The sequence below is a fragment of the Apodemus sylvaticus genome, chromosome 12, assembly GCF_947179515.1.
Source record: "Apodemus sylvaticus chromosome 12, mApoSyl1.1, whole genome shotgun sequence".
Taxonomy (NCBI): Eukaryota; Metazoa; Chordata; class Mammalia; order Rodentia; family Muridae; genus Apodemus; species Apodemus sylvaticus.
In genome coordinates this window covers 30,135,874-30,161,561 of record NC_067483.1, presented here as the reverse complement: position 1 = coordinate 30,161,561, position 25,688 = coordinate 30,135,874, and the positions used below count along the sequence as shown (strand labels likewise).

The 25,688-nt window shown below is 37.5% G+C and overlaps 1 protein-coding gene across 1 annotated transcript in view; it reads left to right on the top strand.

Annotated features, from left to right (window-relative positions):
- Dpp10 (dipeptidyl peptidase like 10) overlaps positions 1–25,688 on the top strand; it is a 794,281-nt gene that overhangs the window by 422,614 nt on the left and 345,979 nt on the right. The gene's annotated exons all lie outside the window — the stretch shown is intronic.

The following is a 25,688-nucleotide window of genomic DNA, read 5'->3' as shown; positions in this document are numbered from 1 at the left end:
TTGTTGTTGTGGTTGTGGTTGTGGTTGTTGTGGTTGCTAATGTTAATGTTTTACTGATAACTGTGTGGAATCTGAAGTATCTTCTTGTACAATATGACAAGTGAGGTCTTCACACACTGAAATACTTTTCTAGCTGGTGGTAATTTAAAAGTATCTCTGTTATGTATATGTGAAGTATATGCATGACAGGGAATGTAGATATCAGCAACAACCTGTGTGTTACTCCTCTACTTCAACCTTCTTTAAGACAGAATTTCTTGCTTTTTATCTGTTTCTATGCACCAGAAATAGTGTCTATGAGCACTTGTGGATTTTCCTGTCTTCTGCTCCCACTGCAATGAAGTCACAGACTTTGTATTGTGTGTCAGGTTTCTTGGCATTCTGAGGATTTAAAGTGAGGTCTTCAGGTTTTCATGGCCAGTGCTTTTTTCCACTGAGCTGTCTACCAAGCACTGTTGATGGCATTTGATGTCATCCATGTAGTGTCAGAAAGTAGAACATCAAACTAAATGAACATTAACCAACTATCATAATCTTTTCTCAGTCACTGCTTTATTATTCTCCTCCAGCTTTAGAGTACAATTAGAACATACATAAAGCAAGTGAGTATTTTGTACATAGATATAATTTGCAGAGTTAAAAAGCAAAGTAAGTGTTAACAGGCAATTCGGCACATTAGTTTCTACAGTGAATAAATGATGGGAGATTACTCAAGGAAGTTTTATGAGCTTTAGGACAGACAATAAAAATTTATGGAGTTAAGGCAGGAAGCCTCATATAACGCATCAAAAGCCTTCGGACACATGACATTTCACAGTTCAGGAGACTTGCTGTTTAATGCATTAGCCTTTTGGAGTGTACATCTGATGTGTATCTTTAAAGTTTATATTTATACTGAAAAATAAATTATTCTGAAAAAGATGGTAACATTATCATTACAAGCTTATCTCCCTGTTAACTTGCTTTGTGTTTTTGGCTGACTGGTGCTTTCTTTGTGTTCCTTTCATTTGCAGATTTTATAAGGTTCTTGTTAAAGTGAGAAAAACATGTTTTTTTAAATGTGTGAAAGCATAATAAAATACATTCTAAGGTTAAAAAAATAATGCTATCTAAAAGAATTTAAATTTGGCCTGCTATATAAAAGCAATAATGAAATTTTATTTTTTGATTATGTTTAGATATATGTGGTGTGTGTGTTTGTGTGTGTGTGTGTGTGTTGGTACTTGTGTGGCAGTCAGTTTATGGGATTTCTTCTCTCATTCTACTATCTAGGTTCCAAATATTAAATTCAGACTTGTTGGCAAATGCCTTTACCTGCAGATCCAGCTTGCTGACCCAATGAACATTGGTATGTTAGAATGTGGTAGCAGTTGTCAAAATTAAGACTAGAACTGTCCACAAGATAAACATTAATAGTAATAGCAGAGAATCTAGAACTCAGAAATGGCTTCTCATGAATGTAGGCAAGTAAGTTTTAGTAGAGTACAAAAACTCTTCAATGAATAAAGTACAGTCTTTTCAACAAATGGTGCTGGAGGGATTAGATATCCATAGGCAGAAAGAAAACAAGAGACCTGCAAGATAGCTTACTGGGTGAAGATGTTTGCCACCAAGCCTGATAATCTGAATTTGAGCCCTTGGACCCATATAGTAGAAGAAGAGAACTGGCTCACACCAATTTTCCTCTGATATCATCTACACTGATGTGCACTCAAACACACGTACAATACATACATGGAAAGTAACAAAGGCTTCTTAAGTAGAATAGAAAAAATTGAAATGGGAAAAAGGGAAGCAAAACAAAAGAACAGAAAAATAATAAACAAAAATGTCATATACACTAACTTCATCTCATGTGAATTCAGAATGAATACAAATATAAATTTATAGATAGTGAGAAAAGAAACAGTAAAATTGCTCCAAATTGTCTCTAGGGTCTAGGACTAAGGAAAAACAATCCTTATATTATGCACTAATAGTAAAGTTTATGAAATTGATATCTTCCATCGTATGCAAAGCTGCATTCTAATAATTGAAAATTCAAGCTAAAACCTAAGAGAAATATCAGCAATAGCATATTTGATAAAGGATCCACATGGTGGTTTGATTGGCAGATGTCGCCCACAGCATCAGGTATTGAACATTCAGTACCCATTTGATGGTACTATTTGGAGCTGCATAGGAGGTGGGAAGTATGTCACTGGCAGTGGGATTTGTAATTCTATAATTTAGTAATGTTCACTTCATTTTTTTCTCTTGGATTTCTGTTTGAGTTTAAGATGTATTCTACTTCAGCCCCTATGGCTAATGCACACTATTATGATTTCCTACAATGACAGACACTTATGCTTCTAAAAACATAGCCAAATAAATGCTCTCTTCCACAAGTTGTTTTTTAAAACTAGATATTTCCTTTATTTACATTTCAAATGTTATCCCCTGTACAGAGCCATATTGGGGTGTCAAGCCTCGTGGTAGGAACTTCACATTGGCCAAGGACAAGGGCTTCAGGCAGGAATCTGTCCTTAGGGCATAATAGGGAAGTAGGTTACAGTAGGAATTTTTATCCTAGAGTGGAGTGCTCAGAGTGTACTTGACATTGGTCAAGGTGAATTTCTCCCAGCCTTTGTTGGGCATGGATTCCTGTGCTAGTCAGGATCCCTCTCCACCTAGGGTGGAGTGCTCAGAGTGAAGGTGAAGTTCATTGTTCCTCCAGGTCCATGAAATCCTGAATTAAGCAGATGACCCACCCAGCTGCCTGAGCAGTGGAGCCAAGGACTGCCAGACCACTTCCCCAGAACTCAGCCCAGAAGCTGTGGGGGAGGGGCTTGCCCAAAATGTTAAAAGGTCTGACCTCAATTAAAGTTGGGGCCTCAATCCTCAAACTATCATCCTGGCCTCATTCTTTTGGCCCCTTCCCATCCATCCTTCAGCTTCTGTTCCAGGAAACCAGTTTGTCGTAGCTACAGGCAGCTACAGAATACAACAATCCCCTTTCCTAGTTTCCCCTCCAAAAACCCCTATCCCATCCTCCCTCCCCCTGCTCACCAATCTACCCACCTTTGCTTCCTTGGCATTCCCTATACTGGGGCAGCAAGCATTCTCAGGATCAAGGGACTCCTCTCTTTTATGTCCAACAAGACCATCCTCTGCCTATGAGGCTGGAGCCAAGGGTCCGTCCATGTGTACTCTTTGGTTGGTGGTTTAGTCCTTGGGAGTTTAGGGGGTACTGGTTGGTTCTTATTTTTTTTTCCTCCTATGAGGTTGCAAGCTCATTCAGCTCCTTCAGGACTTTCTATAGTTCCTCCATTCGGGATCTTGTGCTTGGCCCAACATGGGCAGAGGGGAAAATTTCCTGAACAGAACACCAATAGCTTATGCTCTAAGATCAAGAATTGGCAAATGGGACTATAAGACCGGAAAAACAAGGGCGCTCCAGCACCCCATGCCTCGAAAGGCAATACCTATATCACTTGCAAGAAATGGTCTCAATGCAATAGCAAGAGGATTTTTTTTATTCCAGAGCTCTGGGGTCCACAGTTGCACACTGCGCAAGGGTAGAGGACTGTGGGACCCTGTGCAACTGAAGTCAGGGGTATTTAAAGGGGGAAAATCACAAAGCAAGGGGTAGAGGACAAATCGTGCTTGGAATGGGGAAGTACAGAATGAGGAAGTCAGGCAATAGTTTATGCCTTAAGAAAGGTTAGAGATTATCTGGAGCAAACATCCTTCATGCATTGTATAGTTAAACCTTGGAACTAGAATAGGGTGGGCTGTCTTTCTCAAGCTGAAAGCAGAAAAACAAGTGACTCTGTGCTGGGCTAGTTGTTTAGGGGTCTAAAAACATTGAGTTGGGGTCACTCAAAACCTCATACAATTACCCCTTACAAAGCTTTTGTAAGGCAAAGGACACTGTCAATAGGATAAAATGGCAACCAACAGATTGGGAAAAGATCTTTATCAATCCTACTTCTAATAGAGAGCTAATATCCAATATATACAAAGAGCTCAAGAAGTTATACTCTAGAGAACCAGATAACCCTATTAAAAATGGGGTACAGAGCTAAAAAAGAATTTTCACCTGAGGAATATCAAATGGCTGAGAAGTACCTAAAGAAATGTTCAGCATCCTTAGTCATCTGAAAAATGCAAATCAAAACAACCCTGAGATTTCACCAGGGAAAATTCATGCCAGCCAGAATACCTAAGATTAAAAACTCAGATGACAGCAGGTGCTGGCAAGAATGTGGAAAAAGAGGAACACTTCTTCATTGATGGTGAGATTGCAAGCTGGCACAAGACTATGGAAATCAGTCTGGTGGTTCCTCACAAGTTGCTTTTGACTATGTTATTTTATCGCAGCAACAGAAAGGTAACTAATCAAACCAACTCATGGAGATGATCTAAGAGGAAAACTTAACAGCAGAGAGAAAACAACTATTTGAAAAGAAAAAGAACCCACACCCAAGAAGAAATTGAAAAATGCTATCTGTGTGACTGATCACTTCAAAACTATTAACACTGGTAGAACCTACTAATCTCAAATAACCTCAGTCACCACATACCTATAAAAATGATCAATTAAAACAAAACAAAACAAAAATAGTGTTAGCCACAAATGAAGCAAGAGCAAAGAAAAATTAGATCACCTCAATATTGTTACATCACTTCAATATTTTGCTACTGACTGCTCCAGAGGTGCTCAGTTCAATTCCCAACAACCACATGGTGCACATAGTGGCTTACAACCATCTGTAATGGGAACCAATACCTTCTTCTGTTGTGTATGAAGACAGCTACAATGTACTCATATATATGTGTGTAGTGTGTGTGTGTATATATATGAATATGTCTATATAAATATGAATATATGTCTATATATATATTCTATTTTAAAATTAATAACAAGATAAAGAAATAAAAAAGGCAAATAAATAGTAAATACTGCTATAGTATGTACTTAATAGCTCTGTATGAACTTAAGTTCCATGTCACTGGAAAAAAAAACTACCTCTGGAAGAGCAGTCAGTGCTCTTAATCCCTGAGCCATCTCTCCAGTCCCTACTTATTAATTTTTAACACAGGTCTCACTATGTAGCAAATGATTGGCTTAAAATTCTGTACTTTTATTTTTATTTATTATTTGGGGGACTTGAATACAGTTCAGTCAGTTGATAGAGTGCCCTGGTATTTAATCACCAACTATGGCATAAATAAAGCATTGTGGTGCATGCCTATATTCCCAGCATTCAAGATTTAGAGGAAGAGGATACAGAGTACAAAGTTCTTAGAAACATAGAAATTTTAACAAGTTGGGAATATACAAGACTCTGCTTATCACCTTATATAACCCAGATATTATTTTGTTATTAAACAGTTAAATGGTTATAGAACCATGTATAATATACAATTCAGAAATATAAAGGAAAGGGAAAAGAGATATTCAAGACTATGGGTGACTCTCCAAGTTACAGATGAGTTTTAAAATTCAATCCCCAAATCTACTGATTGTATGCTTTCATTTATATAGCATTCTTGGAAAAAGAATGATGAAAGATGAAAATAGAGAGAAAGAATTTTTAAGGCATAGGAGAATAGTGAGAATAATTCTCTTTATTTTGTGTAGGAATTTGTGTGCACTTACTGGGGAGGAAAATGTTCTGGGTCTTGACTCCGTCAGTACCCTGGATTTTTATACAATAATGTTTATAAAAATTTTTGGTTATTATTTAGAATTATTTAAATTTCATATTTTATTCATTTATTACACATGTCTGCATGTGGAAATGTATGTGTTTGAAGGTCAGAGGACAACTTGCAGGAATCAGTTCTCTTTCTACCCTATGTGTCACAGGGTTAGAGACCATGCCACCAGGTATCAAGCCTCTCTACCTACAGAGCATTATTGCCAGCTCTTGCACATTAGGTGAAACTAGCAGAAGGATAAGTGGTATTTCTATCTAAGCACGTTTTATAACTACATATGAATTTATAATTAACTCAAAATGAAAACATCTAATTAGTGAAAAGATGTATTTGAATTTTTTTCCTCAAACTTAAAATTTATAAAAATCCAGGTTCAATTTATTTCATCAACTATGTAAATCATATAAAAATCTTTGAACTTATTGCTAATTTGAGTTCCCAGGAATAGATGAGTACAATTTTTTAACTTGTTTACATATTAATTTTTAAGGGTAATCTTGTAGAATTTTAAAGATTTGTGAATGAGACAGGTTAAAAATAGAAAAGTGGATCATATACTAAACACACTGAGTTATCAGGCCATGAATATCTCATCCTTACCTCTGTGGAGCACTTGCCTGTCTTCCAGGATGTCCAATATCAGTTTGCTCCAAGTGGTAATATTGAATATTCCTGTGGATGTTTGAATAAGAATTCCCCATACTAGCTCATATATTTGAATGCTTCATCATCATGGTGTTGAATTATTTGAAAAGATTACACAGATTATGAGGTGTGTCTTTGTTAGAGAAAGTGTATCACTAAAAATGGACTTTGAGGTTTCAAAAGTATATGCCAAGAGGCAGGCGTGCTCTCTCTCTCTCTCTCTCTCTCTCTCTCTCTCTCTCTCTCTCTCTCTCTCTCTCTCTCTCTCCCTCCCTCCATTCCCCCTCTCTGTCTGTCTCTGTCTCTGTCTCTCTGTTGTTTTTCTTTAGTGTTTCACATCCCTGTGTTCCTGAATTGTATGCCCACCTATTGCTGTATGAAGCTTAGCTCTTCTCTGACCTACTTCATCCTTCCAAATTGCTGCTTATTTTTACAGATTAGCTTTACATATTCTTAGGGTCCAGGAAATAGCCACATACTCAGACACCAATCTGTCAGGTGTCGATTATTGATCAATAGACACTCCAAGACTAATTACTAATGCAGACAGGAATCAGGATCCAAAACTTGGACCCTAGGAAGTCCTCAGAACCAGTTTTTATGTGGAAAAAAACAACAAACACCTGCATTTGCGACATATAAGCTATCTAGACAAAGCAGCTCAGTCTGATATTTAAGCTGATAGGCTGAATTTAGAGACCTGAGGCTCTCCAAAGTCCAACAACAAGTTTTTGACAGGGCAGGAAACAATGGAACACACTAAGGCCATGAGCCACAAAATGAAGGTAGAGGGAATATGCATAGTTTTTCTATGTAATATGTATAGGGCTGGAAATTGCTCAGTGTTCAAAGACACTTACCACTAAGCTGATAACCTGAGTTGAGTTCAATGGATCCACACATTGAAGGGAAAGACCATATTCATGTGTATTGTCATCGTAACTTTACAGATATTCCTTGAGGTTTTGGACCCACACATGTACACACATGTGCAAACACGTACACTAAAATAAGTAAATAAAAAAATGTAATTAGAATCACATGTCACAGAAGGGTTCAGGCTTTGACTTTAGAAGGAAATACAAGTTTGTATTAAGATGTCAATGCATAAATATTTATGGGTATGTAAGACATATCAAAAACCTTTTTAAAAGATTTATTTATTATATGTAAGTGCCCTGTAGCCGTCTTTAGACACTCCAGAAGACAGAGTCAGATCTCATTATGGATGGTTGTAAGCTACCATGTGGTTGCTGGGATTTGAACTCAGGACCTTCAGAAGAGCAGTCAGTGCTCTTATCCACTGAGCCATCTCCCCAGCTCATCAAAGAACATTCATTCATGTATTTTAACTATATCCTGAGGGATTCTGTCAAGCAAACATGTCCATGCAACTATCATCTGGGTTAAAATATCAAAGTTTCATTCTAGAACTACATTCTAGCCACTTACATTGGAGATCACTGTCTAAATATCTCTGCTTAGCTTTGATAATTTTGTATTTGATATCTTATGAAGTATATTCTTTCTTATCAAATTTTCTTATCCATGGTTCTCAGCAGTTCTATGATCGATCAATTCTTCTTACTACTGTATTCTGTACTGCTCTAGATACCATGAGTGATCCACTCCACTGCTGATGTTGGATGTGAAAGGATGGACATGTGTAACAGGTTATGTCTATTACAAGTTTTCCTTTTCTCTCACTTTTGACTGTGTGTGACCTGACTTTTCCTTTACCACTACTGAAGCAAGTATATAGAAGACAGAGAAAACTGCTGAGTACTCAAATTGACCTACCCAAATGGGAATACTGTGCATCATCCTAAACTTCACAGAACTCTCTGAACTTGGATGTCAATACCATACTCTAAGGAGAAGGCAGGACCAGAGAAGTTTGCCACTTTATTTGTAGGCTTTACTCTGGAGTGGGGGTGGGTCTACCCTTCTAGTTTCAGCTTCATTGGCCTTTCTGTCACTAGAACATCAATTTAAAAACCATCAAGGATTAATCTGGGAACATATAAAATTATAATCCCAAATACTACATTTATTATAAATTGAATTCTAATTGATTAAAGTTAATGAAACTTCCATTGCATATTCTGTAGTTTTAATTTTCATTGTATCTTATTTGTGTTTGAGTGCATATATATGTCATAATGTACAAGCAGAAGGCACACGTTAGCTATTAAGAGTCAATATTATGTATATAATGTGGTTTCCTGATTGTCAGTCTTGGTAGGAAGCACTTTTATCTGAAAAAAAACATCTCATAGAACCAGACTTACATTATTTTGGATACCCAAATGGTAATTGTGATATTTTTCTAGGCTTAGGCATTATTCATCTTTATACTTCAAATTATTCCTTAAATAATAACTATCTAAATGACATAAATTGAAAATATTTTGAACAATTTAAACTAGATTATTTTATCATAAATTAGAGAAAGAGAGAGAGAGAGAGAGAGAGAGAGAGAGAGAGAGAGAGAGAGAGAGAGAATGTGTGTCCTGCCTACATGCACACAACATCATATACAGGTAGGTCTGCTACTTATGGCATGCTGTTCTCTGTTTGATCCACTCCATGCTCTGTAGAGTGTATTTGCTGCTATCCAGACTTGGCTGCATCTACACTACCCTGTAGATCTATAGACAAAGTCCTCTTTATGATAAATATCTATTTTAACTAAGAAGTAATTGCTGTAAAATGAATCAGGCACGCATTACTGCTTGAAAAAGTAACTCTTCTCTAGTGAATTATCTAATTAAATTCTGGATCTTAATACTTCAGTGCTTTACAATTACACAGACATCTTTAAGAAGTCTGTGGGAGTAGAGTCTGGCCATGGGATTGTCTAGGCCATTAAGCTTCATACATTTGGGGTGTAGTGCTATTTTGACTAATCCTGTTAATGATGAACTTACAAAGAGACCTGGGGAGAAGGCTCAGTGGATAATAGTATTTTCTGTTCAAGGATTAGTACCTGATTTTAGACCCCAAGAACCCACTTATAAAAGCAGTTATGGCTATGCTTTTGTGTTAGGAGAGTGGAGGTGGAAACTGGAGGATACTGGGCTGGCTGGCTCTCTGCCAGTCTGGGTCCAGTCTCAGAAATACTATCTTAAAGGAATAAGGTAGAGAATGGTCGAGTAGGTCCTTATAGAGCCTGTATGTACATGTGTGCCTTCAAAGATATTCACAAACACATACGATAACAATATTAGGGGAAGTACAGTCTATTTTTGGATACTTGAAACCGCTTCTTCATCCTTAAATCTTGTCATCTCTCTCCTGTTTCTAGCTGCTGTTGCCAAATTGTTGGCCTACAAAACTTTCTCATTGTTTGAAGCAAGTTGGTAATACAATAAAGGAACAATGTTTGTATAGTTCATATACTTGTTCCTATGTATAAATAAGTAGGTAAAGAAACGTATAGCTGAAGGAGAGGAATGGAGAATTTGAAGAAGTGTCTTGGAAGCTGCTCTGCCTTTTTTGAACTAGCTACTCACATACTCATCAGTTCATCCCAAATGGAAGCAATTAGTTTGAGATAGGATTTGTCATTTTTATTAAATATACATTACGTTTATTTATTTTACGGGTATGTACATAGGCAATTATTCATGACATGATGCATGTATAAGTCAAAGGACCACTTGTAGGAGTCTATTCTGTCCTTCTAATATATCAAACTTGAGACTTCAAATTTCGCAGCAATTGCCTTTACACACTAAACCATCTTACCAGTCCAGTTCTAGTTTTTATGGTTTAGGGATATGTGGGAAATCTGAAAATGATCTGCTTGTATAGGTTTGCATAAGTTATATCAGTCAAGTGATTTAATATAAGCATTGCTATGAAAGCCATCTACATATATAAATATATAGATTTATATTAGTTAACTAAATCCCTAACTGTGTGCATGTAAATTCCAGTATATCATACATGTGTGTATATGTCTGTATATTTATGTGTGTTTCTCTCTCTCTCTCTCTCTCTCTCTCTCTCTCTCTCTTTGTGTGTGTGTGTGTGTGTGTGTGTGTATAAACAGGTGAGCATGTTGAGGCCAAAGGTCCATGTCCTATATCTTCCTCAACCACATTTCTGTTTTATTTATTGAAATCTAAAATCTGTCTGAATCTAGAACTCACTAGTTCAGGTAGACTATCTAGCTATCAAGGACTAAAGATTTGCTTGTCTCTACATTCCAAGTGCTGGAATTCGTGATTTGTATATGAGCATTCCCAGCATTTTTCATAAATGCCATGAATACAAACTGAAGCCCTCATGCTTGTAGAAGAAATGTTTTATTGACTGAGCCATCTCTTATCAGCTCTGATCACAGAAATTTTAGTAAATGAATATATTATAATTCATTATGTAGAAGAAAATATATTCAGTGTTTCCTAAGCTTACACACATTACTCATTATGATTCATCTTATCATAGATCACTTTAATGTTACAGAGGATACAATAAAATACTACATTAGCAAAATACTGTCACTGTCAAACAGGACTGGCTGTCCAGTATTGACTTCATACAATACTACTGACCCCAAACAGTAGATTATCATGAATATGAATGCTTTGAATCTAGAATTCTTGAAGAAATTGGCTTTAGAGGGACAGCATGATACACTTTCTGTGAGTGACTGAGGTGGCTGCTGTGACCATCATGTGCCTTGACTGAGCTGAAGGAAGGACATCGTCACTCCTTTACTCACATAGTTGACAAGTTGAACTGGCTGCCAGCCCAGAGTCTCAGTGGTTTTCACGTGAGCCTCGCCATCGGCCACTTGAATGTCCACATGGCATGACATCTGGCTTTTCCCAGAGTGGTGATTTGGCAGATTCAGGTGGTGTCTGCAATGCCTTAAAATATAATCCACCCTTAAACCTCATCAATTATTTCTCCCATTGTCCTCTGTCGCACTGTAACAGCTGTGCCACCAGGTGGAAAGTGATATGATAAACAGTGGAGGTTGAGGGATGGGAGTCATGGCTGACTCTTTTGGCCAATGAATGGCTGTTTTGGCTATCATCCATCTAGAGACCGAGCAGCTGAACTGTATAAAGGCTCAGTATAGTAAGCAATGGGATTACCTTGCAGACACGATTTTTAAAATGCTTATATCTCTCAATCTGGCTAGAAAATTTTTTAAAAAATTGTCACAAGAATTGAGAATTTTCCCATAAATGTCATATTGAAAGAGCAAAAACCCTCCAGTCAGAGGGGCTACTTCTTTCCCACAAAGAGATTTAGAATTTGTTGGACCACCTCATAGGATAATTCTGAAGCTCAGTTAATAACAAGTCAGTGGTTTGAGGGACCACACCTTGACTAGGCCAACTTAAATGTGCATATAAATATTTCTTTATTTAAACCTCAAATTCACTGTAGGACTCAGGATGGACCTTGAGGGTCACTGGATCTCTTTTTTCTCTTGTCAATGTGGTTATTAAGTAAATTTTCCAGAACAGCATTCACTCTTAATGAAGAGTCATTTCTCACCACCATAACTTATTTACTTTAATTAGCTTCTCATAACAGGTGGCCAGTCTGTATCTCTTGGAGTGTAGACTGTGACTACAAGAAGGTAACACCCTCAAAGTTAAATATAGATTGCAAGATGAATGCTATTGAAATGAGGTAGCTTAGAAGCCAGCTGAGCAGTCATAAGGAAAGAGCTTGTTTTGTAAGTTTGGCAACCACTGCTTATCCTACATAAGCCTGTCCTGTTTTCATAGCTTGTGTGAGTATGTGTGTGTGTGAGAGAGAGGGGGGAGAGGAGAGAGTTTAAATAAAATAAAAAATGACAGGATTGAAGATGAGATCTTTTAATAAAATATAGAATTAATATCATGCGTAATTGAGGTGTAGTTCAGTCCAAACTAACAGTGAAAGGCTCTGGGTCTGAAGTTCAAGGGCAATGATGAGCCAGACTGACCTTTTAAGGTAAGAATTTGATTTAGAGATAATACTGCTATAGAGGAGGAAACAGCAGCTTATTAGAAGTTCTTGGGAGTACTCAGGCCCACATGGCAGAATGTTGAATAGGAACCTAAATGTTTCCTTGACTTGTTTCAACCCATAGCTAGCTAGCCATTGCTGAAGGTAATCCTACTGATGCTCAGTTAAAAAAATGTCAGGTAATGAAGCTAATCCTGTGGGTCATGGGTCATGGTGGCCCTAAGACATGAATCTAGAGAAACAAGCTGCTTTAGTTCCAAATTATTATAGTTACACCTATTGTTAGAGTTCAACCAAAATAACATTTTCTTAAGTTAATACATTCCAAAAGTTTTCACCTGATAGTTATGTTAGATCAGACCTCAAGCTGGGAAAGAAATGGCTAGGATTTGAGGCTAAATAGAGACTATGATAAGATTTAATCTGGTTCTGGTGCCATTTGCTCCTTGAAGTTCACATCAATTAATGAACTTTGCAGAAGGTTTAGTAGATGATGTAGATTTCTCCAAACCTCTGTTCACAGACTCTTCCGTCTTAGCCTGCCACAAAATGGAAATGATAAGTACATTTTATTGCAGAAATAAAAACTTTTCACATCAAAGAATTATAGGTAGAGGTTGCACACCTGCCCAGATTTCCAGCTTCTACTGTCCTGGAACAAAGAATTGGAACAGAGACACAAAGACAGGAATAGAAAGAGATACTAAGCCTCTGAAGAAGTAGGCATTGTTTAAACACACAGTTTTGTTACATGTAGCTCCAGTGGGTAAAGATTTCAAATCCGTCTTCTATCAGACTTTTTTTTTCTATTAGATATTTATCCTCATCTTACTCTATTGCCACAATAGGGCAGCAGGAAGCCAGAATTGGACCCACATAGCAACGGTGTCCCTAAGGACACCACAGAACTCAGTGTGGATGTGGCAGTCCTATTTTGTTATTTTTAATGCAGATGGATAGTTGCCCATATTAAATAAAGGACAAGGGTATCTTGAGATGATTGTTGTCTAGGTTAAATCCCAGTGCCTTCCATTAATCCCCCAAACATAGTAGTCTACCTTTTGACATCCATCATACTAATACCTACTCAGGGAAAAAGCTATGTCTTTGCAACAAATATGTCATATTTGAAATACCACAGACTATAGAGTTGTTGCCACGGTGCTGAACCAGAAGGGACAGATTGTTCTGTTTAGTTGTGTCCATTCTGAAGAACATCAAATACAGAATAACTTGTTTGATTCTTAGTGTAAATGAAAAATCCCAAGACTTCAAACAATAAAGAAAAAGGGACCATTGTACATCCTAGAGCTACACTTTCTGATTATGCGAACAAAGCAGTGTGTGGATTCCTAATTGGAGTTAACACTAATTAACTTTGCATTGCTTTGGTGTTGCATTTTTCAAAAAGAAAACAGTTAAAGATTGTGCAAGGAAAAAGCTAGATCACAGGTAGTAGTGTAGCCTGGAGAGCTACACCATTTCATTAGCCAAATGGAAAAGACCTAAATGTTTCTGAACATAAAGAGGGCTGAAGAATATAATTAGAGTCAAAAGGCCAATGCATTTTTGAAAGCCCTCAACCAGACCAAGGTTTAGCATAAAGAAATTGATTTTAGGACTGGGGAGGCTCAGTGGGCAGAATCATAGGGGTCTGCTTTTGAAGCTCATTGAGCACATAAACAATTATGTGTGTTCTTGTGTCCAATGTTTGAGGAAGGGAAACAGGAACATACTTGGGATGAACTTACTGACTGTCAGCATAGCATTAGAATCTGTGAGAGACTCTTTTGCAAGGTAATAGAGTAGAGAATGACAGAGAAAGACAGCCAAAGTTGTTCAATGGCTTCTACATACATGCAAAAACTCAGGCAAACGCCATCCCCCCAAAATATAGAAAGAATGGAAGAGAGGAAAGATTTTAGGGGAGATGAGGAGAGGGGATGATGTTTGTGGTTCAGATGGCTTATTTGTTAAGAGCACTTGCTACTCTGTCAGAAGTTCCAGGATTGGCATCCACACCAGGTGGATCAGGTAGCTCACACCTACCTGTAACATTTGTTCCAGAGACTCATATTATCTTTAAAACCTCTGTAAGCAACTTCATGTACAATATACACACTCACACAGGCATACACTCACATAAAGCATACAAATACAAAAATAAAACAAATCTTTTAAAAAAAATATTTTTTTTTGTAACAACAACAATGTTTGTTCTGTTAGGAAATTTTACCTATGGTACAGAAATTCTAACCAAGTATCTATTGCACTGTTTGATTGTGTTTTGACAGATGATGCTTGACCCTTAGTCTGGATTATACCTTCATGCTAATGTGATGTATATAAAGATTTGAATCTTTTGTTTTTTACATGACTAAATAAATAACAGGCCTGGATGCAGCTCAGTGGTTGAGAGCTGGCCAAGTGCTGGTTTCAATGTTGAGCACTTGGGATAAACCCTACAGAATAAGGAGAAGGCTAAAGGGGTGGCCTAAGTGGAGCCTTCTTTCTCAAGGAAGCCTCCTGGACATCAGAGGCAATTTTCCATGCTCAGAATATGAAAATGTTGCCCGTGGGCTTGTTACTGACCTAGAGAGATCATGCGGCAAATTCCTCACATGTAATTCACTCCTTACACTGGTTTGTGCAGCTATAATAATAAATTACAGAATAAAGTCTAATTAAAAACAGTTTACTTTGCTTCATTTTTGTATAGAAATTATTTTTCTTCCAAATTAAAAAAATCATTACTCTTTTTTTTTTTGACATGCTGGTCTAGTTTTATTTTCTAAATGATTTTGTGGGTGATGATAATTAGAGATTTATAATCCAACTTTTACATTCTGGTGGAGAAAAGGTAATTGAGGTATAAAATGTCATGAGATCTGGGTTTTCAGAAAAATACTTCACACACTTATGCTACAGTATATATGGAAAGCATATATTTGCTTATGTGTCATGGCACATGAGGAAATTTGCAGGTTCCTCTCCATAATAAATAACACTGTGACCATCATTGAATTAGAGTTCTGAGAGATGACCTGTTCAAGAGACTGATGCATATCTTCATATCTATTTCTAAGAAGTTTGCCTAAAATAATGCTTCTACCTGGTGTTTGTTTTACATGTGAATTTTATTCTTACTAATTTAATGACAGAAGTAGAAGTTTATTATTGTGTACACCTACTGCATGAGGGGAAATGTCTGCTGTGTGTTCAATTTTGACAATTAATCCTTTTAAGGTTCCCTCAATCTGTAGAGCATGGGACTTAAAGTAATCCTTTGAATATTTAATTTCAAAAGGAAAGGGCCAAAAAAGAAAGCAAATTTTTATTCAAAAGAATCAAATCCACAAGCCATGTACTTGCTATAATGATAAAATGTTTTTTACATATAAAACATCAGGTATAGTAATTATAAATTCCTCGAGCAACTGTTCATAAAAATATAGTAGCCTAGCAGTGTTCTCTGTGTTATAGATGAGAACTGAACAAAGCAGATTTCTCACATGGGTGTCTGTGAGGATGGAAAGAGAAGGAAGAATCAATTGTATAAAGAATCACAATGTAGGGAAGTTTCTGGCTAACCTTTCCTTCATTCTCTGTTCCACACTTTGTCTTTGCATTTCCCCCCTTGAGTATGTTGTTACTCCTTCTAAGAAGGACTAAAGGATGCACTCATTAAGAGTCTTCCTTCTTGAGCTTCATGTGGTCTATGAATTGTATCTTGAAATCCATCCTACACAATCCAAACACTATAGCAGATTCCAAGAAGTGCTTGCTGACAGGTACCAGATATAGCTATCTCTTGAGAGGCTCTTCCAGAGCCTGACAAATAGAGAGGAATATGCTCACAGCCAACCATTGGACTGAGCACAGCATCCCAAATGGAGGAATTGGAGAAAGGACTGAAGGAGCTGAAGGGTTTGCAACCCATAGTAAGAACAATATCAATAGACCAGATCCCCCCCCCATCTCCCAGGGACTAAACCACTAACTAAAGAGTACACATGGAGGGACCCATGACTTCAGCCATATATGTATCAGAGGATGGCCTTGTTAGACATCAATGGGAGGAGAGGACTTTGGTCCTGTGAATACTCTATGACCCAGTGTAGGGTAAAGCTAGAGTGATGAGGTAGAAGTGCGTGAGTGGGATAGGAGAGGGAGGATGGGATGGGGGATTTCCAGAGGGGAAACCAGGAAAGGGGATAACATTTAAAATACAAATAAATAAAATATCTAATCAAAATCACAATGTGGCAGGTGAAAAGACAAGGTTCCTTTTTTAGTTTGTTTTTATTTACTTCTTTCAACTATGGAGTCATATGAGTAGATTTCCACTGTTACTGTGGCACCTGAGTTCTCTGCCATTTTTGATAAAGTGTTAAAAAGGGAGTGAATGGGAAACCCAGTAAAATGTGAAAATGTGACTGAAGAGATGGCCCAGCAGTTAAGAACAGTCTTTCAAGTGACCTGAATTCAGTGTTCAGCATCTACTTGTGTAGAATAGATCACAACATCTTGTCACTCCAATTCTGGGAGATCCAATGCCCTCCTCTGATCTCAATGGGCTCTTGTACTTACATAGACACACACAATACATCAAATTAAAAGTATAGTCAATCACTTTTTTAATGTAAGTGCAGTCTGTATTCTGAATTTTGTTACACTAGTTAAATCTGTATGTAATGTAGGTAAATCTTTAGAAATAAATGTTCATTGGCAGGGAGTACTAGCGGTGGCTCTGTGTGTGTGTGTGTGTGTGTGTGTGTGTGTGTACATGTGGAGGTCATCAAACAACTTGAGGAAGTTGCTTCTTTCTTTCTACTCCATTGGACATGGCTATCAAACTCAAGTGGCAAGTGCCTTTAATTGCTAAGGCATCACACCAGCTTCCTGTTAATTGCTGTTTATCAATGAGAAGGATGCATACTGATGCAAAGCAGGATGGAGAATGTCACAGATTGCAGGGATAGTTGAAGACTTATAACACGGAGGGCTCAGAACCAAAGTGTACCTCTTAGGTACTGAGAAGACTTTATTGAAAATACATAGGAGAGCCGGGTGGTGGTGGCACATGCCTGTAATCCCAGTACTTGGGAGGCAAGAGGCAAGCCGATTTCTGAGTTCGAGATAAGCCTGGTCTACAAAGTGCGTTCCAGGACAGCCAGGGCTACACAGAGAAACCCTGTCTCAAAAAAACAAAAAACAAACAAACTCCAAAAATACATAGGAGAGAATTTCCAAGACCAGTGGGTCCCTTCCTTAGCCACACTTTGGAACGGCAAGGATGCTGTATAGTTGAGACAGTGCATGAGTCAGAGATCACACTGGCATGAAGAGACGCCAGGATTTGCATAGTGGTCTTGACCAACACTGCTGACTGTGCAGACATGAGTGTCCCAACCAACATTTATCTACAACATTACTCCTTATTTCTCAAATGGAAAGAATGTATTCCTTTTCTGGTATTGTAGCAAAAGAGCTACTTTTTTTTTTTTAATCTAACGTCAAAAATGACTAAAATAACTTAATATTCTACATGTGAAATGTTTGTGTTGATTTATATCAAACCTTTAGGAAACTGGTATGAAAAGAAGATCACAGATATTCTATTACTGCTCATCATGGATGACAGTTCCTGACTTCAGAGTTCACTCTGGGGCAAAAAAAGGCATAGAATTTTCTCGGGAAAAAGTTATCTCCTATGACTCACAGGATATTTCATCAAGATAGGTTCTTCCAGCCCAGTAAAGGGCATCATAGCCTAGACAGGAATGCAGATGAAGTCTTTCTTAACAGATGGTATCTGTGGTTCTTTGAGGTCATGTCAGAAGCCAAACACTAAGTGGGTCTGCCAGAAAATTCCAATCCATTTGGGAAATTATACAAGTTAAGCCAAGTCTGAGTCTTTTACTCTGTCAAAGAATAGAAGGAGTGGAAGTTGTTTTGACAGTTCTCAAAAGCATCTTAGTAAATGAAGCAAACAGAAGAAGCCACACTTGCTGATGTTAATGGAACGACTATGTTGAACTTGAGCAGGAGGCCAGGAATCATCTTTGGACATTAATACGTATGTGGAAACAATAATGGATAGTGTTAAATCAGCCAAAATACATAGAAATCAATTCCGTTCAGCCAAAACTGAAAGTACGCTTCCATTTTAAAAAATCTGATTTTGTGCATGTTTGTGTATGTGTGTGTGCATTGAGCACAGGTATGTACATGTTCCTATGTGTGGTGTAGATGTGTGTACAGATGTATACACATGTGGTTTACTCCAGATGTCACTCATCATATGCTCCCTACTTTCTTCTTGAGACCAGTTCACTTATTGATTTTGGATTTGCCAAGTAAACTAAGGCTGCTTGTTACTGAGTAGTCCTAATCCTGATTACCCAGTCCATATTGCAGATGCATGTGTAACCACACCAGGCTTTTGTTACCTGGGTTTGAGGACTTGAACTCAGGTCCATGTACTAACAAATCAGTCTCTTTAGTAAAACATCTCTTTAGAAGCCATCTCTCAGCATCAAAAAAAAATTAAATTTCTTTCATGTGGTCCAGTTAGAATCATGCTCTGTGGTAAGTGAGTATGATATGGTGTGTGTGGTATGTTGTATTCCCAGCATAGAATGAAAGTTTGCTTCAAGTGTCACTGTATGTTTTACCCTTCCCTTGACACCTTACTATGTGCAGGATAAAGCCTGTGTGGCCTGTAAACAATGTGTCTTTTTTATAGGGAGGTACGCATGGGAACATACACTGCCGTAAATAAACCTAGGTAATGCTTCTGAAGAGCAAACATCTCCCATTACTTTTCTCCCTAGATAAATACAGAAAGGGATTAGGAGGGGTCATCTCAAAGAATACTTGAGAAAAGTCATTGTTCTGATTCCCATGGAGCTATACATGCTAAATTAATATGAGAGAGAGAGAGAGAGAGAGAGAGAGAGAGAGAGAGAGAGAGAGAGAGAGAGATTTTGAGAACACACACATGTATATCTGTGAGTACACGTTCCTGCAGAAGCCTGAAGAGGGTATCAAGTCTCCTGGCACTGGAGGCACAGTCAGTTTGTATAAGCTGCTAGATATGGGTGCTGGGAACTAGACTCCGGACTTGGGATGAGCATTAAGTATTCTTAAAGCCTAAGCCACCTTTCCAGAACCAGGTTGCATCAACATTGAGTAGCTTTTCACTTGATTTTCAAAAGGAACAAAAATTTGCACGCATGTAAAAACAAAGGTTTATCCCTACTGAACGTGTAAGAAAAGCACGACTGTGATTACCCACGACCACCTACCACCTCCAGTTCCCTCATTCACTCTCCTTTTCTCTCTCCAGCCCCTCCTTTCTTCCGTGTGTGCATCCTTATGTTCGCCTTCTGCCTTCCATGTAGAGGCTACAGAACAGTGTGCAAGTTTTCTCTGGCCATCGTGTAGGTCCTAGGATTTAAACTCAGGCTTTCAGGCTTCACTGGAAAGCCTTCACCAACTCAGCCATCTCAGTGATCCTTCCCAGACTCTCTTCTCTCTGTAAATATAAGAAAGAGGACATTGAAAAAAATGAGCTACAATACATTATGTAATTCTACTAATAAATGTGTGTTATAGCAACAATAAAGATAAAAGTTCTTCACGATGCCCATTTGTAGGACGTTAAACAACCTGTAGGGAGCTGTTGATAGAGTCACCTTCTGGAATTCAAATGTTTGCTTTCCTTTCTAGAGTCACCATTTCTTTTATTTCCCCTTAAATTCCAATAGCAACCTGTTGCCTGTATGTCTAAGATGAAGGGTAAAATGTGATGAATTCTGTAAGTTATTAAATGTGCAGATCAGCTCTAAACTCTATAAATTTTAAAATGAGGTGAAATCTAGAGGCATAACCTCAAGCAAGTTGATTTGCTTCAACAGTCACATGTCAGGAAGCTTCTTAGTTAGCGCTTTGTCTTTATAAAGAGAAGGACTTTAGTGAGTCTGGCTCAGTTTAGGGTCTAGATTATGTAGTCAAAGCCAAATTTCTTTGCTCATAGTCAGATAAATGTCCCCCCACATATACCTCTTCTTGGGGCAATTGCGTTAATGGTATTAAGTATACCCTGGTGAAAATATGAAACTCGATATGCACTGCTGTGCCAAAACATCCTTGAGTCTACTAGAGGTGAAAAGACCTATATGGTGGGTCTGCCTGCAGTCATGGCAATTTCTTTTGCTCTCTCTTATCCCCTCTGAGTGACTAACAGATAAAAAAGAGAGTGCATATCCTCTGAAAGTTCATCTCTTCTGACCTCTATTTTTTTCTTTCTTCAGATATAAGAAGGTGCCCTGAGATAGGTAGAAAGAACTGACAGCATTTTTATATTATTCCTTAGAGCTTGAGACCCCAGAAAGTCAAATTCAAAATCTAGACAGTGGCAGAACTTGACCTAGATAAAGTTTTTTCAAGTTTTCAACTAAATCATGTTTCCACCAATTTGTTCTTTAAAACATTCCATTTTAGGGCAAGAAGGGGACATTTTTATTCCTCTAAAATGCTATAAAAAATCTATCTTGATCTCTTTTAAATGCTAATTGCTTTGCATTTTTCACACATTTTCTCATTTACTTCTAAATAATTAAATATCAGGAAATGTGCTAGGTACCAGGAATAAAAATAGTTGTGTACACTCTTGCTTCCCACTGGAAAATTGCAAATAGCAGAGGGGGAAATGTATATAAATCAAATGATAGAGTTCATCAAAATAAGCTAAGCCTCCACATGACAGTCTATAGACATAACTGATATGAAGATTAAGTAGAAAATTATAATTTTAGCAAATAAACAAACATGGTAGATAATACTTTCAGGCACATATAGAATACAGTCATGAAAGGTCCCAGAGTGGGTGCAGCAGAGAGAAACATGATGGGGTCTCTCAGTGCTGGATATCAGATTCAAGAGAAGATCACCTCACACTGGAATGGGTAATGTTGAATGTCATCATGGCTGCATCAAGAATCAGCTAGGAGAGAGTTCTCACACCCTTATCTGTGAATATGCTTCTAGATTAGTTAAAACCAGAATATTTGGATTTGTTATTAAGTATTTATGTTGGCACCCAATTTTTAATATATATATTTCTATGGTATGAGTGTATATATAGATATGCTTTTCATGTTCATATTACAGTTGCATTTATTAAGAGCGCTCAATCTGATGAATCAAACCTGTAATGGATCGTGGGTTCCAAAATATATTTTATTTCTTTTAAATTCACTTTGGATTTTCTAGATTGTTTTTGTCCTTTCTTTCCAACAGTTTTTATCATTTATTTTATACTTTGTCATGATACCTTAGAGGATCATCTAGATTAGTTACTTCACTTAGATAGTCAAGTTCCTTATAAAACACATCTGTGTAGACTAGTGAGATGACTCAATAGGAAAAGCCATTAGACACCAAACAAAATACCCCAGCATTTGACCCAAGAAATATGGTGGAAGAAATTACTTTCCCAAAGTTGTCCTCAGAGTTACACAGTCACATGCAAACAGCAAATAAATAGATGTGTTTTATTTTATTTATATATGTGTGTATCTGTGTTTGTGTCTGCGTGTAGGTTAAACAGTAAACAAGATCCTTAAAATTATGGCCCTGATAGCTACAGAGATGCACCAACATCCTTTCTTTGCAGAGAGTAAACAGTGTATTATTTGAGCATCTAAAAGTCTTAATCCTCAGAAAGGACCATCAAAAACAGATGATAGAATAGGTAACCCAAATATACCTTGTGAAAACTCACTATCTATTCTATTATTGAAAGTCTGTGAGTCATCCCAGCTCTTGGCATAACTATAGATGGACCACAAACATAAAGGTTGACTTTAATACAAACACTAATTATTGTACACTTACTGATAGAATGCACATCTACTGAGCTTCTTGAGAAATTAAAATCTTGGAAGTTGTGACCTGGTCTCTGGGAAGTTTAAAATGAGCCATCCTTTCCTTATGTTTGCTCTGCCTACTTACCACCTTCTGTCACTGATAGCAAATGTCATTCTGTAACCATTTCCATTCCACCACTGCGCTATAGAAAATTTCAAGACATGAGTGATCACTTTCTATAAAATTTCCAGTGAGGCTAGCCTTTATCTTTCATCACAGTAAATAATTGGAGAGTACTCTTTTAAAAGCTGTCTGGCTACAACACATAAAACAGTTTTACACAGACCCATTTGCAGAGTTATCGCAGAGAAGTCTTTTTTTTTATTAGGACCTCAGGATTTTGAAAAAGTCTCTTTGTAAATGAGAATATTTAAGGCTTCCGTGCTATAGCAGAAGCTTGCCTTTAAAAGAACTACAGTGCTATATCTTGTTTGCTTTTTCTAAATTCATTTTCTGGGTTTTTAACAGATAGACGGTTCTTAAAATACCTTACGAGTGATTATTCAAGCAGAAGGTTAGGAGATTTGACATATTATTTTATATTTCTTTGCATATCTGGAAAACATTCACCAGCCAATCTTGAAAGGAATTGGCATCTTAAGGTAGAATAAAATCCATTTCTTTTATATCTAGTTGTTCAAACGCATTTTGCTTAATAACCCAATTAGACTTGAAAATAGTACGGCAGCAAATGTGTGGTTTTAACTTTTGCACAATAAAATCTTGATTAGCTAGATCAGAACCAACGAGAAATATCAATTAGCCAGACGGAACAAAATTGTAAGGCATCAGAGAAGTATCTGGAATTTAGACAGCTATACTAGAGGTTGTTGGAGAAAGTGTGTTGAAAGTTATAAGCAAGCATCTAATCTAATGCCTTTGTCTTTTATAGTTTTATAATCATTATTTGGGTATTTAAATCTTCAGGGATCATTGAAGCACATTGTCTTTTGTGCACTATTCTTCTGACAAACTAGAAAACCACAATAAAGTTCCAGTCATTATCATTAACAAAAGCTGGAAGCTGTGGAGAATCCCTCAGGTAACCCAAGCCCACCAGGAGCTGCTCTCCCACTGACAGACTGCAAGTCCATAAATAGGCAGATGCTTGTCTCGGAATAGAGCTAACAATAATGATAGTTGTGAATATGAAAGAACAGAGCGAGAGGTATTTATTCAGGAGCATTCCTCCAGCTTTGGTGTAGAGACATAAAAGTGGCTCAGCAGGTAGAAGGGCTTGCTAGAAAGCCTAAGGAACTGAGCTTGGTATCTGGAATCCAATAATGATAGAAAGAAAGAACTGACTCTCAAAAGGTGTGCTTTGAGATGAGCTTCAGGCATACTGTGACTTAAGCCTGCCCACATTTACACACACACACACACACACACACACACACACACACACTCTCATGTACATGCACACTCACACATATTTGCACACATATATGCATACTCCAATAATAAATACACCAATGAAACAATGCTAAGAAAAGTCAGTGCTGCCATAAGTATCTTGGTGTGGAATCTTTAATCACACCATTCTATATACCAAATATTTATTTCAAATATTAAAACTTTAAAATTTTCATTATTTTCATTTATGTGTTCATACATATGCTTTTGCCCATGTGAGTATAGTGCTATGCAGGCCTGAAGGCTAATCTTGGATTCCCTAGAGCTGCATGATATAAATGTGAAGATTCAGTGTTCTCTGAGTGGTACCTACTCTTTAATACTAATACATGTCCCTGAGTCCTAATGACTCTTAATACGTTTCAATACATCCATTTTCTCCTGAATTTGCTTTCTAATGAATCATAGACAGACGGAGGATAGCTACCAGACTGCTAATTGTACAACAGCATGGCTTCATGGATCTCCAGTGTAGTTACAAAAACAACTTGAAGAAGACATGGATGCAATTGGCAATAGCACTTGTCCCACCTCCGTTCTAATTTTGAAATGCCTGTTCTATAAGGTGAGATACCATCTCAAAACACAATAACCCAAGTTGGAGAGGTGGCTTAAGGGTTAGAAACATACTACGTTTCAGAGGACCTGATTTCAATTCCCAGCACTCATTTCAGAAAGCTTACAATTGCCTATAGCTATAATCCAAAATATCTGGTTTCCTTTTCTCGATGACATAGTTATCTCAATTTATAAATGCACAGGTATACCCTCCATATGAATAGATGTGTGTGTAAATTTAAATAAAATTTAAAAATAGTGAAAATATATAATCTCTTCATATTCACTAAAAATGTCATTTGTTCATTTTTTGCTTTTATTAAAGTTATATTTCCATAATATTCCATAACTAACAGAATTCAAAGCCTCGGTTACACCACAACTGTCATTAGATGCAACTAATTCTTCTGGCCTAATTCTACCACAAAAACTTTCTGAGATCCATTTTTGTCCCCTCTTCGTTGTTTTGCTGGAAGCCAGGGCCACACCTTTGCCAAATACTATGAACGAAGTTCATAGTACTGATGACAAATCATCACAAAATTATTTTATGTATGATTGGTTGTTTTTTGCTGAATCCTGTACAAATGAGCAGTCCTGGATGCAGACCAGGCAGTGAGCCCCTGTCTGCTCTTCTCACGTGTCCTCTGCATCCAAGCTATATATGGCTACTCTGTCCCCTGCCCAGCGCTCCCACTTCTTTCTTATTAGTAGTATTCACAGATTCTTTACCCATCATTCTTGAATTTTCTTCTCCGTTTTCATTTTAGGGCCATTTTTCATGCTTTGATCTTTGGTCATTCCTGTGGCACTTCATAAATACTGATTTTGGGGAAGTCCCTCATTGATTTGTCTCTGGGCCACAACTAGGAAGTCAAAGTCAAAACTGCTATGTCAGTTATGACCTTTGCTGTCTGTCAGAGTCCTCCTAATGTGTCATCCTCATCTTGTAATTACACAGATACTCCACTCCTGCTTCAAAATCTGTCACTACTTGAGATGAAGCAGAAGACTCATCCTTGATCTTTTGTAAGTGCTAAAGGATTTCCATGCTCTGGCCATTCTACCTCAGTAGCTGTATCCTCTTCCAAACTGCATTTGCACTACTGGAAAGCCTTTTGAAGCTCTCCTCCTTCCTTTCTTCCTTCCTTCCTTCCTTCCTTTTTCCACAGCATTTCCTCCAAGGGTGCATTCACTCCTCTGCGGATGTTGTACCTGTCACTGAGTGAATCAATGAGAACATGAGCTCTTCTGCTTACTGTATAAATAAGTGAAATTAATTGTACCAAAATCATTTGAACCATACAGATCCAGCAAGAGACGGTTCTCTTTTTAATTTTTTAGAGTTTACTAATTATACATCGTTAGGAGTTTAGTAGGAATTTTCATACATGTGCAAAATGCATTTCGGTCATGTTTGCCACCACTCTTACCCACTCTTGTCCCTTCCA